General features: G+C 53.1%; 1 long non-coding RNA gene across 1 annotated transcript in view; it reads right to left on the bottom strand.

Annotated features, from left to right (window-relative positions):
• Window positions 1-1914: 1914 nt before the first annotated feature.
• Window positions 1915-16424, bottom strand: part of LOC144932373 (uncharacterized) — a 76823-nt gene continuing 62313 nt past the window's right edge. The window contains exon 2 of the long non-coding RNA XR_013636903.1: window positions 1915-5227. This is a non-coding gene — a long non-coding RNA (uncharacterized LOC144932373). The remainder of the gene's footprint in view (window positions 5228-16424) is intronic.

Here is a 16424-nt window from a genome sequence, read left to right as displayed (position 1 = left end):
TCGGCCTTGTGTTGTGGAGCTGTAGGAAAAACAGGCACTGCAGTCGTGTGTTGTTTTTCTCTCTCCTCCTCCTCCCACCACACCACCCCATCCCCCCCTCTATGTTAAATGTGGTTTGAAAAATAAACCAGCTGTGAACCACGAAATGCTAAATGAAGGGGGCAGGATGGGGCAGGCGAGGCACATGCTGAGTCGGCGGCCTTCCAAAACAGCTATTTTTCTCTGGAGGGGCTCCTATTTAGTTCGCACTCACAAAGGGGGGGAGGAGGCACTCCCAGCGAGAGGAAATAAATATATTAGTGCACGAGCGAGCGAACTAGTGGGGGGGGAGAGAATAAGTATATAAGTAATAAATAAATAAATCGGGCCGGAGCGTCCGAGGGGGGCCCCTCGATTGTCGCCGAGGTGCGCGGCTGTCCGTGAACAGCTCTGCCTGGGACGCGCGGCGCCCTCCAGCATCCACCCCACAACCCCCTTGACGCCGCGCGTGCGTCGTTTCCGAGAGCCTCCGACACCGCCGCCTCCGCGTCTCTCGCCTCTGAGGGCCCACGGCAGAGGTCGTAAACAAGTTCGCGATTGCAGGGCTAAAGCACGCACGCACGCACGATGACACACGCACGCTGACACACGCACGCTGACACACGCACGCACGCTGACACACGCACGCTGACACACACACACACGCACGTACGCTGACACACGCACACACGCACGCACGCTGACACACGCACGCACGCACGCTGACACACGCGCGCGCGCGCGCAAATGAGCACAATACCCAGAGGTTCTTTAGCTAAATAGGAAATGCAATTCCTTTTGTACAAGATGGATGGGGGCACCTTGGCGCTGAGGCTGGACACAAGACCGGCCGGCGGAGCGGAAACGGCGCTGCCCAAAATAAACCCAAGGAACGTTCGCCCCCCACCCCCACGCACCCACCACCACACAGCTCCCGCCCCGACGCCACGGCCGTGTGCCACTCTGCGACCTCCCGCAGGCTACTGGCACAACCCTCGTCGACACAGCGCTGGGTGCGGCGGCGGCGGCGGTGGTGGCGGTGCGCCTATAATCCACAGCTGTGGCAAGCGCTGTTAGCGAGCACCTATTTTACACGGCTGGCACGAGACCACGTAGAGGTGATGTGGCCAGCACCGTGGCTGGCTGGCCGGCCGTGTCTTCCCACTGCTCGTTTTGTCAACGGCATCCAGAGAGGAGAGGGCTCACCTCACCGATATCCGTATGGCATACAATGGAACTCAGATCGCTGATTTTGCAACGCATTGCGTAAGCTGCAGGGATACACACCACTTCCCCGCAAGTGTGCGCACCGCTGCCAGCGTATAGACACACAGGGGCAGTTGAACAATGCGGGCTGACACCGGAGAACAACTCTGAGTGATTGTTGAGACAGCTTGCGCTGGGCCGCTGTTTTGGCCGTCACTCGTTAATTTCCTCTGACACGCATCGATACACGACGGGGCAAGTAACGGTCTCAGCGTCTGGGATTCGAGCGAAACGAGGGACAGCAGAGTTTGTTCGGCGACAGAAATAACAAAAAAGGTTTTTGTTGTTTCTAAACAAACGTTCTCTTACGCAACAAGGGGATCTGTGAGGCTTTCATGGACCAATGCACGAAATACTACAAATATGTGGCGTGAGACTGCCTTGTGTTGTTTTTTTGGATGCTGCTAACTTTGGGGATGCAATTTTTTTTATTTGGGCTGCACATTGGCCATGCAAATGAAGGTTTCCACATATTCAGACGAGGACATCGTATTCGGCAATCCGATTAACGGACTTACCATCAAACCAGCAACTGCGGCTTTGCTATTAAAACATTCTCAGAACATTCCAACCCAAGAAACAACAACAATACACATTCCACGTGCGTGAATTTAGACACAGAAGTCGGAGAAATGTTGCGTCCTTTTTGAAGGGAACGAAATTTTATTTTGTCCGACAGGTGGACACACTAAGAGCAGGGCTGAGCAGGTATGAACCGCTTTACAGAGTGAAACGCAAGGCCATCATCCATAATCCAGCATCGAGTCCTCCCCCACCCCGCACGGCACTTGATAACAAACACAGACTTCACAAAAGCGGAAGAATTCTCGAAGTCTCTGTGGCTGGCAAGGCCACACGCGAGCATAAAGGCATGAAGGCCAAGCATGACTGGGTCTCCAAGACAGCCGTTCACAAAGCGCACTTTCCGTACGGCGCGCTCACGTGTCCTCGCTTTTAATACCCGCGGTGACACATTCTCCCGCGCGGTGTGCTTAGAAGCCCAGAAAAGGGGCAGAGGAATTGCTCCGGGCGTTTGCACGGGAGGCTTCTGGCTACGCTAAGCCCTCGCACAGTAAGACGTTGGCTTTTGTTTTGCTTTCTTAGATGACCTCTCAATCGCCGCTGCGGAGAAGCTGCACGCAGCTGTGAGCCGCGGGAAGGGACGCGCGTTGAAGCCGAGCTGCCGAGCACACGGCTCGCAAAGAGACCTCGCAGCTGAGGTGGACAGGTGGCTTGGAGGTCAGAGTGCCGATCCGGCACCGCTGAGTTCCTGGTTTTGAATCTGGGGTTTCCATCACCCGTTATTAAACTGGGTTCTCAAGGTACAGTGAGGTCACCGGGTCAGCGCGGTCACCGGCACTGACATTTTTTAAAATGTAAGGTAGTTAAAAATCTCATGGTGGAGTGTACGAGATGGTGTGACCCCTACTAGATAAAAGATTATTTGGCCACTTGATCGATATTTTTTCTGGGAGTAGTCCGATGGAACGTCTCGAACGCAGCGTCACACGGCCCTGGAATATTTATGAAACGCTTCTTCGTCCCACGACACGATGCTGAATGCGCAAATTGAAACAAATTGGCAACATGCCATGCCCACAATGAATGTATCGAATCATAATGAAATAATTGATTATTGTCGATGTGTATTGGGTGAAAATATTTAATTCACCTGAACACCGCAGCCACAGGAGGCGCTAAATGCACCACAGTGGCAAAAACATAATCAGTTCTCGAGAATTATGAATTAAAACAAATTGCATATTCACCACAAGTATATGTGGTTAATACAGACATGAATCATGATTCCCTGCAAAGGTTTCAGTTTGGTGTTTTAACATCTTAACACACCTGTTTTATTGCCAGAAATGGGAAAACCCTACCATCATAATTGAATACTGGCAAATGAGGTCTCATGATAGAATGAATGAAATTATGTGGCAATTCATCGAACGGTTAGATGTTCAGTTCCATTGCAGCCCGTCAAACATCACGATTCACCACGAATAACGCCAAAGCGTCTCACCACCAGCAGCGCGAGTCGCTGCGGGCCCCACTGACACGGCACGCGGCTCTCTCGGGCAAGAGGCAATCAAATAAATTGGCTTCAGCGGCTTTAAACGTTCGACGCATCTCCTCCGAACCCTGCGCACTCGGCGGGCCCTCCGTTCGGACGCCCGGCGGAGCGTAGAGACAAACCTGTGGCTTGTTCCACCTTTTTCCCCAATAAGTTTTTTTTGGGTCCTCGCTTATGCTCGCTCCGCGGCGCCCGCTCCACTCCGCGGAACGCCCCGGCCACCTGCGACGCCGCCGCCGCCTTCAGGATATTCCACCTGACCTCGCCCCGACCCTGCCAACGTTGCCGCCCTTGTTCCATAACGCCGGCGATAATTTAATCTCGGGGCTAAAAGGGCACTCTGTTCTACGCGCCCAAGTCGGTCAAGTTGACTTCTTCCGCACACCAACACTGTCGCAGTGTTTTATACCCGCGCGCGCGCGCGCACGTGTGTTACGCCCTGCACGTGGCTACCGACCGAGCCCATGTCGTGCAGTATGTATGTTGAACTTCCTTCGCGCCGTACGTAGCCAACCGTGCTAACCGGAGGTGCGGGGGAAGGACAACAAACTAAACACAAAAGGACTTCTAAGGAAGTGAATTTTCAACGTCATTCTGAGCGCTGGTGGTATGTAACCCTGCGGTGGTAATCGCAGGGGTTGCACGGCGTGGGTCTCCGACCGGCTTTTGTGGTTGTGCCGCTATTGTGCTGTTTCGGCACGACGTCCAACGTTTCGCGCCATGCGCTGCGAGCTTCTTATTCAACTCCCGAAGAAGCTGCCGGAGTGTGGAGCGAAACTTTGGGGCATCAATTCTGAACGGCACGCGGCGCTGACCAAAAACTGCAGATGTTATATGTTTACTGCACAAAAAAACGAATGGAAGCATTTGTAAAAAGTAAAAACAACAACAACAAGACGTGTTCACCTCCACGAGGGTGCCCTGGCTCCCCCTGACAAACTACGACTTGGGCACGATGTCACGTGTGCTTCTGGCAGCGTCTTTGCTGCTGGTCATTGGGAAAAAAACTCCCCCCGAGTCGGTGAGCGCATCTGTTAGGACTTCACCTCTCCAGGACAAGATGCGTCTCTCAGCTCGCAGCGGCAGTGGGGCGACACCCACCCGGGTGAGCGGCCAACAGCCAGTGGTGTAAATTCCACATTCCCATTGCAGGGAGCCAGTCTCTTCACATGGCAACCACCTGCTACAACAAAGCACTCATTTATCCGTAATAAAGGTTTTTTTGGGTTACAATATGTACTCAAATTGTTAATGTTGTGGCGTTACTCTCCAACACGCTGGTGTGCCGAAATAGTAACTAATTGGAACGTTTTGTTTAAGTGACAGACCTTGCTAACTGGCTGTGGTGGGTGGTGGCGGGTTAAGGACACATTTATATTGAAGCGATCGAACCCCAAAAAAACCCTCGATTATGGATAAATATTGGTGGTGAAAGCTGATTACCTGTTTAAGCCCCCATTTGATGACCCTGCAAGCCCCCATTTGATGACCCTGCAAGGATGATGGGGCCGAGTTTACCCCTGACCACGATCCGAACTCAGAAACCTTCGGGTAGCCATTCACGCGCTTTAAACCTCCTGAACACCCACGCAGATGCACAATCATACGAAGGCAACTCCAATTGTGCCACGGAGTTTGCTTTTCTTCACATTGAGATCGTTGATTGATAATTGATGTTGTTTGAAGATCATTGTGGTGACGAGTGGTGGTGTGGATGATGATGACCCGTGACTTTGGGTAATTTTGGCGATGATCGTGGCAAGATGACGTTCATTTCAGTGTCGTCACCAAAGCCACTCCCAGCACCTGAGCGTTTTCCAGACTCCGTGACGATTCTTCGGGCACACCTGTGCTGTCTCCGTGTCTCTGCAACGTCAGCAGCAGCAATACAACTCTCAAAACACAGCACCTGCAACACATTCATCTCACAAAGCCACAGCGGGCATTTACTGCACCCTCAATATTTTACCATCATCATTATTAGTAAATTACGGATATTATTACGATCGTATTACTCATCCTAACTTATAGATAAATTATGTGTAACACCACACATTCATCAACTCTGAATAAATTAAACCCAATTTATGCACCGCATATCATGCTGGATTTAGGCCACTGGTCCTAGCGCTGTAATTTATACGCCGTTAGATTGTACTTTCATCCAATTACCATTATGTATGAAATCTTTGCGGACAAGTTTTGATTCATGACATTTTTATATCATCATTGCGGTAAGCAAATCTTCTCAATATTCAACAAAATCCCCGCGATTTGAGACGACTTCCAAATCGCGCTGCCAGATTATAGCGGTCGGCGCGCAGCTTTGATTCCACGCGTCTCGTGAACATCGCCATGGTGGCGTCGAGTGAAATTGCCTCCACAAATCACCAACAGCGCTCACTCCTCCTCGTTCCTACCCCAAGTTGCTCTGCATTTGGTGGCGAGCTCCACTGTGCCTTGAACCGCTCACGGAGGGGATGGATAAATGCATCCACGCACGCACGCAAGCGTGTGTGAGTGTGCGTCAATTTAGCCCCAGGTTGCGCCCAGTCTTGCCAGACCTAAGCAGATTTTAGTCGTGATAACGCCTTGGATGGGTGCTCAAAAGGCTGCTGTAATAGGCTGTGTTGTGGGTCGCAGAGGGCACTGCAGAAAAAAACATTTGTTGTTCTGCTACCTTTACTAAACCCGCAATGATCAGCGTGGTGAAGTATGGTCAATTATACCTAATGGCACGCAGGACATGGGGAGGCCCTCATCCAGCAGTGCATCGGCAGAACGGAGCGGCACGCGTTCCCGTACATGGTCGGAAACTTGAGTTGGCAATCTTAGCGTATGAGTAAGTGAAGGTCAATAGGTCGTCATTGCCGATAGGTGATTCCAACACACCCATCCCATCGCAACTCAAAACAAGCTGGAAAGTCAGTCTCTTAAAGCAGCCTCCGTTTGGTGAATGCAAGAGATAATACAATGGACTTTGCTCGTACTGAACGAATGCTGCTGAAATTATGCATTCCCACAAGACGGTGAAGCCAGTGGGTTGGGTACAACAACAACAACAATTGCGTGGAAACGTATATGAATGAGGTATATTGTCGGCGTATCTATTTTAGTATTTATATTCTCGACGACGGCGCTCGTCATCGTTTGGCGTTTCCATTTTTTTGTCTGGAGATTTAACCGGGCGTAGAAATGTGCACGCGGAACAACGCAAATGACAACGAACGCACGCGTTCCGCGCTGGGCACGTGCGCACACCCACACGCACACAACTGATGCTCACGCCGCGATCGCACACGTACACAATGCACCGTTATTACAACAACAACCTTCTAGGAAATATGTCATTGCCAAGTTTTTCTAAAGATTGGCAATGCTCAAAGTCCATGCAAGACGGTTGCTGCATCATTTTCTCATTTGAAGGATTTAGCTGCCACATCTGGAACAAGTCTGATTGCCGCTTAGCCGTGTGGACAGCAACTGGGAGGGATGACGGTCAATCAGATCACAGACAGAGATCACGTGAATACCAGAGGTTACGTGCTCTGTGAACCAATCACTGCTCATACAAAAATATAATTGTCTCCAAAGTCGGGTTTTTTGGGCCAGACGGAACTGTGCCACTGTTGTGCTAAGTTGTCACAATTGCCGATGGGGCAATGCGTTGCCTGTAGAGATTGCCTGCAATAATTGCCCTAAGGGCGTGTATCAAGACGTAAGATTGCGTCGCTGTGAGTCGAAGGAGTGTGCCGCAAGGCGCACCTGTTCTCGGACAAGGCCACTCAGTGCCGTTGCCATACCAAGTTGCCATAGTTGCTAATGGAACATGCGTTGCCAGTGATGTCTGCAGGCAACAATTGCACTAAAATTGCCCGCAGTGTGTTATGGCATTTACTGCCAGAAGGGGAAGCATCAGCAGTGGCCATTCAGTGCAGAGCAGCACCATCTGACCTCGCTTGTACCTTCATGGGGTGTCCGCGCACGAAGCCACGAGGTGTCTAAAGAAAATCGAGCTCTGGCTCTGACTTGACGACGCAGCAGCGTATCCCCCCCCCGCCCCCCCGTCTCTCCCTCCGCTCAACCATCCCTGATTCCTCCCCACAATAAATCCAGCTTAAGGCTAGAATATTTAGACGTTGCACAAGCAGATTCTTTTTTTTCTCTTATTGGTGGCAAAACTGTCACGTGAAGTTCACCGAGGCCAATACAGGTGAACTCCTGGTAACAGACATGGTGTTTAAATCGAGCAGCTGCATACGATGTTTCTGTGATTGTGTATTCTCTCTCGCTCTCGCTCAAGCTTAAGCTCGCATTAAAAAAAAAAGCAAACTTGCAAATGTGCGACCTGCCAAGGTTAGATAGGGAAGGTTAGCAAGAGACGGACGCGAGGGGGGCGGTTATTAAACATCCTTTTGAATGATTGCGCTTTTGCTTTGGGAGGTGCCGGTGAGGAAATGTCAGAAGGGACGATCAAGGCGCAGCCATTCCCACGCCGCTCGCCGGCATCAGATTACACGGCTGGTGCCGCGACTAAGAAAGTCGAAGACGAAGAAAATGTTTTAACTTCAAAAAGGAAACAGACTAAAAAGGGGAGAACACACAAGCAGCGCTCAGCTGGCCAGCAAATTCATTCTCTTCATTTTTTTTACCATTATGCAAATATTTTTTAAAAAGCTTTTTTTTCCGACACCGTTTTAACTTTCATGTTTGTGTAAATAAATCGGCCCGTAATCTCAGCGTGAGATGCGAGGAGGGTGCATCCAGAGTCAAGGTCATTGGCAGCTTTGAGCAGGGTACACGTGTGTTGTGAGTGCGTGTTGTGTGTACGTGTTGTGTGTACGCGTGTTGTGTGTACGCGTGGTGTGTACGCGTGGTGTGTGTACGTGTTGTGTGTACGTGTTGTGTGTACGCGTTGTGTGTACGCGTGGTGTGTACGTGTTGTGTGTACGCGTTGTGAGTGTGTACGCGTGGTGAGTGTGTACGTGTTGTGTGTACGCGTTGTGTGTACGCGTGGTGTGTGTACGTGTTGTGTGTACGCGTTGTGAGTGTGTACGCGTGGTGAGTGTGTACGTGTTGTGTGTACGTGTGGTGAGTGTACGTGTTGTGTGTATACGCGCGGTGAGTGTGTACGTGGTGAGTGTGTACGTGTTGTGTGTACGTGTTGTGTGTACGCGTGGTGAGTGTGTACGTGTTGTGTGTACGGGTGGTGAGTGTACGTGTTGTGTGTATACGCGTGGTGAGTGTGTACGCGTGGTGAGTGTGTACGTGGTGAGTGTGTACATGTTGTGTGTACGTGTTGTGTGTACGCGTGGTGAGTGTGCACGTGTTGTGAGTGCGTGTTGTGTGTACGCGTGGTGTGTACGTGTTGTGTGTACGCGTGGTGAGTGTGTACGTGTTGTGTGTACGCGTGGTGTGTGTACGTGTTGTGTGTACGCGTGGTGTGTACGCGTGGTGTGTGTACGTGTTGTGTGTACGCGTGTTGTGTGTACGTGTTGTGTGTACGTGTTGTGTGTACTCGTGGTGAGTGTGTGCGTGTTGTGTGTACGTGTTGTGTGTACGTGTTGTGTGTACGCGTGGTGTGTGTACGTGTTGTGTGTACGTGTTGTGTGTACTCGTGGTGAGTGTGTGCGTGTTGTGTGTACGTGTTGTGTGTACGTGTTGTGTGTACGTGTTGTGTGTACTCGTGTTGTGTGTACGTGTTGTGTGTACGTGTTGTGTGTACGTGTTGTGTGTACTCGTGGTGAGTGTGTGCGTGTTGTGTGTACGTGTTGTGTGTACGTGTTGTGTGTACGTGTTGTGTGTACGCGTGGTGAGTGTACGTGTTGTGTGTACGTGTTGTGTGTACTCGTGGTGAGTGTGTGCGTGTTGTGTGTACGTGTTGTGTGTACGTGTTGTGTGTACGCGTGTTGTGTGTACGTGTTGTGTGTACGTGTTGTGTGTACGCGTGGTGTGTACGTGTTGTGTGTACTCGTGGTGAGTGTGTGCGTGTTGTGTGTACGTGTTGTGTGTACGCGTGTTGTGTGTACGTGTTGTGTGTACGTGTTGTGTGTACGCGTGGTGAGTGTGTGCGTGTTGTGTGTACGTGTTGTGTGTACGCGTGGTGTGTACGTGTTGTGTGTACTCGTGGTGAGTGTGTGCGTGTTGTGTGTACGTGTTGTGTGTACGCGTGTTGTGTGTACGTGTTGTGTGTACGTGTTGTGTGTACGCGTGGTGAGTGTGTGCGTGTTGTGTGTACGTGGTGTGTGTACGTGTTGTGTGTACGCGTGGTGAGTGTGTACGTGTTGTGTGTACGCGTGGCGAGTGCGTACGTGTAGTGTGTGTACGCGTGGTGAGTGTGTCGCTGAGAGGAGCGAGACGAGACGGCGCGTCTCACACAATCCGAGGGCGACCAGGGCGAGGGAGGGGACGCGCTGGGCGCGTCACCATTGTCACCAGGAGGGACGGCTCCCTTCTCGGGCGCGGGGGGCGCCTCTCAATCCCGGCAGTCCCCGAGCAAACGCGCGGATGTAACTGAATTACACCTTCTCTTGCTTGCGATCTTTGCTTATTAAAAAACACGCTCTCCCGATTCGAGCGTATAATTCTTGGCGGTCGTGACAGCCAACAGCCCTGAGGTGTTTCTAAATTAAAGTATTACTGTATGATGAATGAACGGATGTATCCAATATTCATCAAAACAGCCCACTCCACCAAGACGCGAGCGTGCCACGTCGCCGACCATTCGCATCGCCATTCGTTGCGCGGCAACTGCGCTGCGCCGTTGACCACGGACGCGACCCCGCCCCCCCCCCAACCCCCATCCACGGCGATGTGAGACACGGGGAGCGACGGCGCAGACTCGGCCCCATCACCCCGCAGGAGCCTCCCGCGGGGCACGGGACTCGCGCCCCGTGGCTGCCACGGCCAAGAACGACGACTACAAAAACATGCGCCGTCTATTCGAGGGGGGGGGGGGGCAGGGAGCGGGGGGGTCGGCGGGTGGGTCGAGAGGCATCCGCAGGGGGAGGGGAGTGGGGCAGCCCAGGGGCCCAGCCCCCCCCAGCCCCCCCCCCCCCTTTACACACGGGGAATATCTCGCAGAGAAATCCGCCAACGACTTTTTTGCGGCCCGTGTCGGCTCCCTCAACAGCGGGGGGGGGGGGGGTCGTTGTGTAGACTCTGCAAGGGGGGGCTACGGGTGCGGGCAGACAGCCACCGGAGCTCCAGAAACAGAATCGCGGCTGCGCGATGCCATTCGTCGTTGTTGTTGTTTATTTAAAGCGCCGCATGCAGAACATAAATGGGACAGCCCTTTCTCTAGCCACTGCTGGATGAGAGCCTCCCCGTGCCGCGTCAGTCACGGGGGATTGTTCGAGCAAACTTCACCACGCCGGTCAGTGCGGCTTGCTGACGGGGTGGGAGCCCCAGAACTTGTCAGGATGTCTCTCCTCGTCGACATCCGCCGTGGCCGGGATCAGACGGAGGCGGCGCCGGGTTTTCAGCGCAGTCCTCTCGGCGCCCCTCGGCCACCGCACCACCACGCGGCGTCGTGAGAGGCAGGCGTGCTGGACAGACCGCCCCAGGGAGTTCTCTCCCAGCTCTGCCCTTGCTTGAAACGCTCGCCGAGAATCACAGGTGCCCGTTCTAGGGCGGCATTAATAACGTAGACGTGCTGGTGGGGGACACACACAATCTCGACTCCACCCTCCCCCCATCAATTACCCCCCTCCCCCCCAAAAATAAAAAAAAACACAATCAGTCATCCCCCTGTGGGTTCTTTAAACAGCAGCGCCGATTTCAGGTGCAGCGCGTGTGTGTGTTTTACTGCTCGAGAACGCGTCCGCTACCTCCCATCGCCACCTCGATTACGAAAATGGCAACCCCCCCTCCCATCTTGCCCCCCCCTCCTCCTTGGCTTTGCGACTGCCGGCAAAGAAGACCATTAGCGGGCCCGGCAGCCGCTGTCTGGCGTGCGACGCGAGCGCTGACAGCCGTCTGCGGTGCACGAGAGAACGAGCCGCCTCGTCAGCCCCTCGTCAGCGTCGCCAGCCTTGTCACCGCCTCGTCACCGCCTCGTCAGCCCAACAAGAATCACGCCGCCTGCGACCAGATCGGGCACGAACGCGCACGATCTCGCCAGATCGCGGAGGCTGAGCGCGGCTCAGCCCCGGGGTAGCGCTCGGATGAGCCGAACGCCACCAGCAACGCCGCCACCGCCGCGCGTGTAGGACCATAAGCACTGGACAAGCACGGTGAAGAATGGTGAAGCATGGTGAAGTATGGTGAAATATGGTGAAATATTGCTGACAGCCTGGCAAGGTGTGCGGATGCCCTCATCCTGCGGCGGGATGACGGCAAGCGGGGGCGGTAGACGCGGATCGCGAGACGAGCGGCTGCCTCGGGAGACCCGCTGTTGTAGGCTTGGGCTGGGCGGCAGAGGGCAGTGGTAGCAACACCCCTTGTCGTGCCGTACTTCTATGCTCCCACATCCACGCTGCCCGCCTGCGCCATCCCGCACTGACCGGCAAGGTTGCGGCGAAAAAAAAGAAAACGCGCCACGACCTCCAGCGCTGCCGAGAGGCCCTCACCCAGCAGTGGATCGAGCAAGGGAGGCTCGTGTGTGGACGGTGTCGGTCATGCACGCCGCCCGCGCTGTGCCGAGTCTTGGAGGTGCCCTTGGCGTCTGCGTTTCTCGGCAGTCCATTTAGGATCTCCCTCCTCATCATGCGGCATTAAATCGTGAATGTTATCCCTGACGCCGCAGACGCTTTATACTACGGAGCGCGGGGAAAAAAAAAACCCCACCATCTATTGTACTTTACTAATCCACTGGCGATTACACTGATACTTATTGCAAATTAACTCTCGCTCAAGTATCTTACAAAGCAATCGGCCGGCAATTAGGCTCGCAGCTAAGGAGTGGAAAGGGAAGGGAGAAGTGGCCAGAGGTTAGAGGTTGGACGGGAAAAAACGTGGACAGGGTTCTGTTAACTTAGATCTCAGCTTAAACGCCTTGGGCTAAAATTAATTTTTAAACTTTATTCGGCTCGTGACCTCATCACAGGCCTTTGCTCAAGTCGCCCTCCGTCAACGCAGTCTATTTCCCCAGCTCGTAATGGTCACCAAGCCCCCCATTAGACCTATACGTATGCATGTTGAACTTCTTTCGCACCGTACGTAGCCAACCGCGCTAATCTAAACACAGCAACAAGCAGTTCTAAAGAAATTCGTTTTCAATCGAGATTATTCAAAAGTGCATCGCTCCAGTGGCTTCCTAATATCGGAGGCAAGAGCGTTCCAGACGGCCCTGAGGACGCCTGAACGCAAATCAAAGGAATCCGAGGCCAGACGAGGCTCGTGATGGCAGGCTGTTGCTGTCATGGTGCGTGCTGTTGTTGATGCTGCTGCTGCTGTTGTTACAGAAACTATGGGGACCACAGCAAGCCGCTTGCACAGTCGCAATCGGCGAGTGGCAACAGCTGCACTCGCGGTGACATTTAACAGCCGTCGTGTTGTCACGTTTCTTTGTTCCCTGCGAATTCGCGGTTTTGTCGTCGTGCTCTACGGAGGAGGCTGACGGTGACCTAAGCAGCGACTGGTGATGAATCCACGCAGAGCCATCGCACCCGAATCAAGTTGACCTGCGGAGGTGTTGTCGTCCGATGCCGTGGAACGAGGCCTGACACCACGCGCCGCTGACGTTAGCCATGGCCACGGTTTGAAATGGAATGCGCAAACGACTGCGAAGACAAAGATCCCCCGTATAGCCTTCAACAGACAATTGGGGCAAGTGCTGCTCGCGAACACATATTAATGGCGGCACGGCACACGAGGGGGTGGGTAGCCAGCAACACGTCCGGCCGCCTTTGTCTCCCCAGTCCTGATGTTTACACATCGAACGAGGTACTCATTTATGGCCCAGTCAACCTAGGGGAGACCCAGGACCGGTTTAGATATTCGTCACCGATATTGGCTGTGAGTGGGAGTCGAACTCGTGTTGCAGGGCTTGTAAATACGATACGCTCACCACTACGCCACCACTCCCCCCCACACACACACAATAATAACACATACGCCAACGCCATATACTCATTCTCACAGCCACACCCACACGATGCAAATGAGATTAGTTGTAAGCAACCTTTTATGTAAAGTACGTTGCCTGAACATAAAATGTGAAAATTAGAAATGTTGAAAAATGGAGGGAAAGTGCAAGACTGCGCGCTAGGTACCGTCACTGCACTGTTGGCACGAGTTTGTGCACTACCTGCTCATTTATTTAAAACATTTCACAGCTAATGAGAATTTAAGTGACATTTCTTGAATGCATACGAATTAATTTCCCTAGTCCGGCGCGCCCGCATTAACATGGGTGGCACGTATGATGAGCAGAGGCCCCTAAACACACACACGCACACACGCACACGCACACGAACAAATGCACAAGGTAAACGAGCCTGTAATAAAAAATCCATTTCGGCGAATTACCACTGTGCTAAACAGAGGGCCGCTTATGAGAAGGCAGCTGAAAGAGGCGATTGTGTTACACCAAATTCTTGGAAAGAGGCAGGCGGTATGTAGCTAATGTTAATTAATTGTGTTTGTGACTCCCCCATGCGCCTACTCGCGCATGTTGGGCCTGGGATAAAGAACTTTTTTTGGAAGGACGCTGCGCCACTTATAAAAGACAAATTATACAGATGGTACAGTGAACAATTAGGTTAGCTTTAGAATGCTGGCATAAAGGGGGGGGGGGGGTGGTGTGGAAGGACTTTGTAAAGGAGGAGGAGGCGGGTGGGGGAGGGTCTGGGCTCAGGTCAACATTCTTTTTGTCAAGCGCGGCCTTCCGCTCAAAGAAGGGGGATCAGTGGACAGGTCACGTGGGTGTCTGGCTGGCTCACCAGATTCGCACCATTTGTTGTGGATGAAACAGCCACGCGCAAACGCGGCACCGAGTTGATGCAGCTGGCCCCAATTTCCAAAAGCAGCTCCACGAACGGGAGTTTTAGAGTCGTAAAGAGAGGGCTCTTTTGCGTAGTGCAAAGAGAAGAAGAAAAAAAACGCCAGCTAATTTTCAAGTGAAGATTGCTCGGTGCATAAAGCTCGGCGGGTTGTCGAGTCTGTTTTTATATTCACAGGAGCGGAGTCTCATTCAGAGACGGCCAGAAAAAAGAAGTGACCCCTGCTGATGCCCACACCAAGTGCATGTCGCCATCCGTGCCCGCGGCAGGGCGGCCCGCTGCAGAGTCCATCATGAACACGTGGAGTCGAAAGATGTGGGGCCACTCGCCCGATTAGGAATCCATCTAGCTATCTGTGCGAGGCTTTTAGTGCGACCCCATCGTGCGGACGTGTAGTGGGGTTTCCTCCGGGCACTTTGGTTTCCTCCGACAAGCAATACATTCACCACAGGAACTGGGCAAATATCCCAAAGCAGGACCATCGTGAAAACGAGTTGAGACTCAGCGAGGTTTTTGCACCGACCGAATATGCACTGCCTATATATCGCCAACGGTGTTTCATGATCACGTATCGTATCATCAGGGGTGCCACGGTGGCGAGATGATAACTACCTCGCCTGGTATGCAGGAGTTCGTGGGTTCGATCCCGACCCTGAGGATGCTGTATATTTGGACTTTGCCTCTTCTCCCCGTGGTCGCGTGGATTTTTCTCCGGGTCCTCCGGTGTTTCCCCTCCACATTGAGAAGCATGCGCATTAGAGGATTTGGCTGCGATACATTTTCACACGATGATAAGTCACTTCGTTGAGCTATCATTTGTGGCCTGGTCGCGTCTGAAAAATAGCTATATAGCTCAGTGGGCCTGGGCTGGTAAAATAAAAAAAATAGTTTAGCCGTTTATAGTTATCCACCGCTGGATGAAGGATTCACCAAGCCACAGTTACCTCTCAAATACAGTATACCACATAGCATGTCAAGTGTACGTGCAATTACGTTTTAAAGTTGCCCCTGCAAACGCTCGCCGTTTATTTTTCCATCAGCCGCAACTAGAAAATATAATTTGCATCATCGCCCCCCCTACCACATGCGCGCCTCTGGAAGCAAGTCGGGGCACGCGCGCGTTGCCAGCGTGCAATCACGGACGAGAGAGCGCGCGTCCGAGTTGTTAATTCCAGCCACATCTGAATTTCGCACATAAACCCCAATCCGTGGCACCGCCACCCTCGCTCCTCCTCCTCCCCCACCGCCACCACCACCATCACCGCCATCACCACCACCATCATCACCACCATCACCGCTACCACCATCACCACCATCACCGCCACCACCACCATCACCGTCACGATCACCACCATCACCACCACCATCACCGCTACCACCATCACCACCGCCATCATCACCGCCACCATCACCACCACCACCAACATCACCGCCACCACCGCCATCACCGCCACCACCAACATCACCGCCACCATCTCCACCATCATAACCGCCACCACCACCATCACCATCACCACCACCACCAACATCTCCGCCACCATCACCACCACCATCACCGCCGCCACCACCCTCGCGAGCCGGCGAGCGCGGCGCAGAACTGGTCTCCGACACCGCGCAATCCCCACCCACTCCCGCGCTGCCACTCCGGCGTGTTCACGCCACTTTCATTTGCAGTATCTCTCCGCTCTCAGCAGCAGCAGCAGCGACGACGACGACAAAACCCCCTTCACTGAAAATAGCCGCGCCGAGGAAGCGTCGCGTGCGGGAAAGACGCGGTCACGGCGCTGGGCAAAGCCCCAATCTCCAGGCAGCCACGCCAGATGTCCCCCTGCCTTGTCAAGAAAATAAATTACCACGTTCTTATTATTGTTGCTGTCGTCGTTGTTGTTATCGTTTTTGGCCTGCGAACAGATCTCCCTGAAACGCGCCCCAATCGTGTCCGAATCTCGGGGAGCGAATCTAAGCGAGGTTGAACTCTGGTGAGTAACCTGGATGGGTGAGCGAGCGAGCGAGTGAGTGCCAACTCGGCTCTCCAGGAGTTGTGGGCGTGCGGCTACGAGGTTGAACTCTGGTAAGTAAGCTGGATGGGTGAGTGAGCGAGAGGGTGAGTGACAACTCGG

This window comes from Lampetra fluviatilis, chromosome 5 (assembly GCF_964198595.1).
Source record: "Lampetra fluviatilis chromosome 5, kcLamFluv1.1, whole genome shotgun sequence".
NCBI classification, from domain to species: domain Eukaryota; kingdom Metazoa; phylum Chordata; class Hyperoartia; order Petromyzontiformes; family Petromyzontidae; genus Lampetra; species Lampetra fluviatilis.
This window is presented reverse-complemented; position numbering and strand designations above follow the sequence as displayed.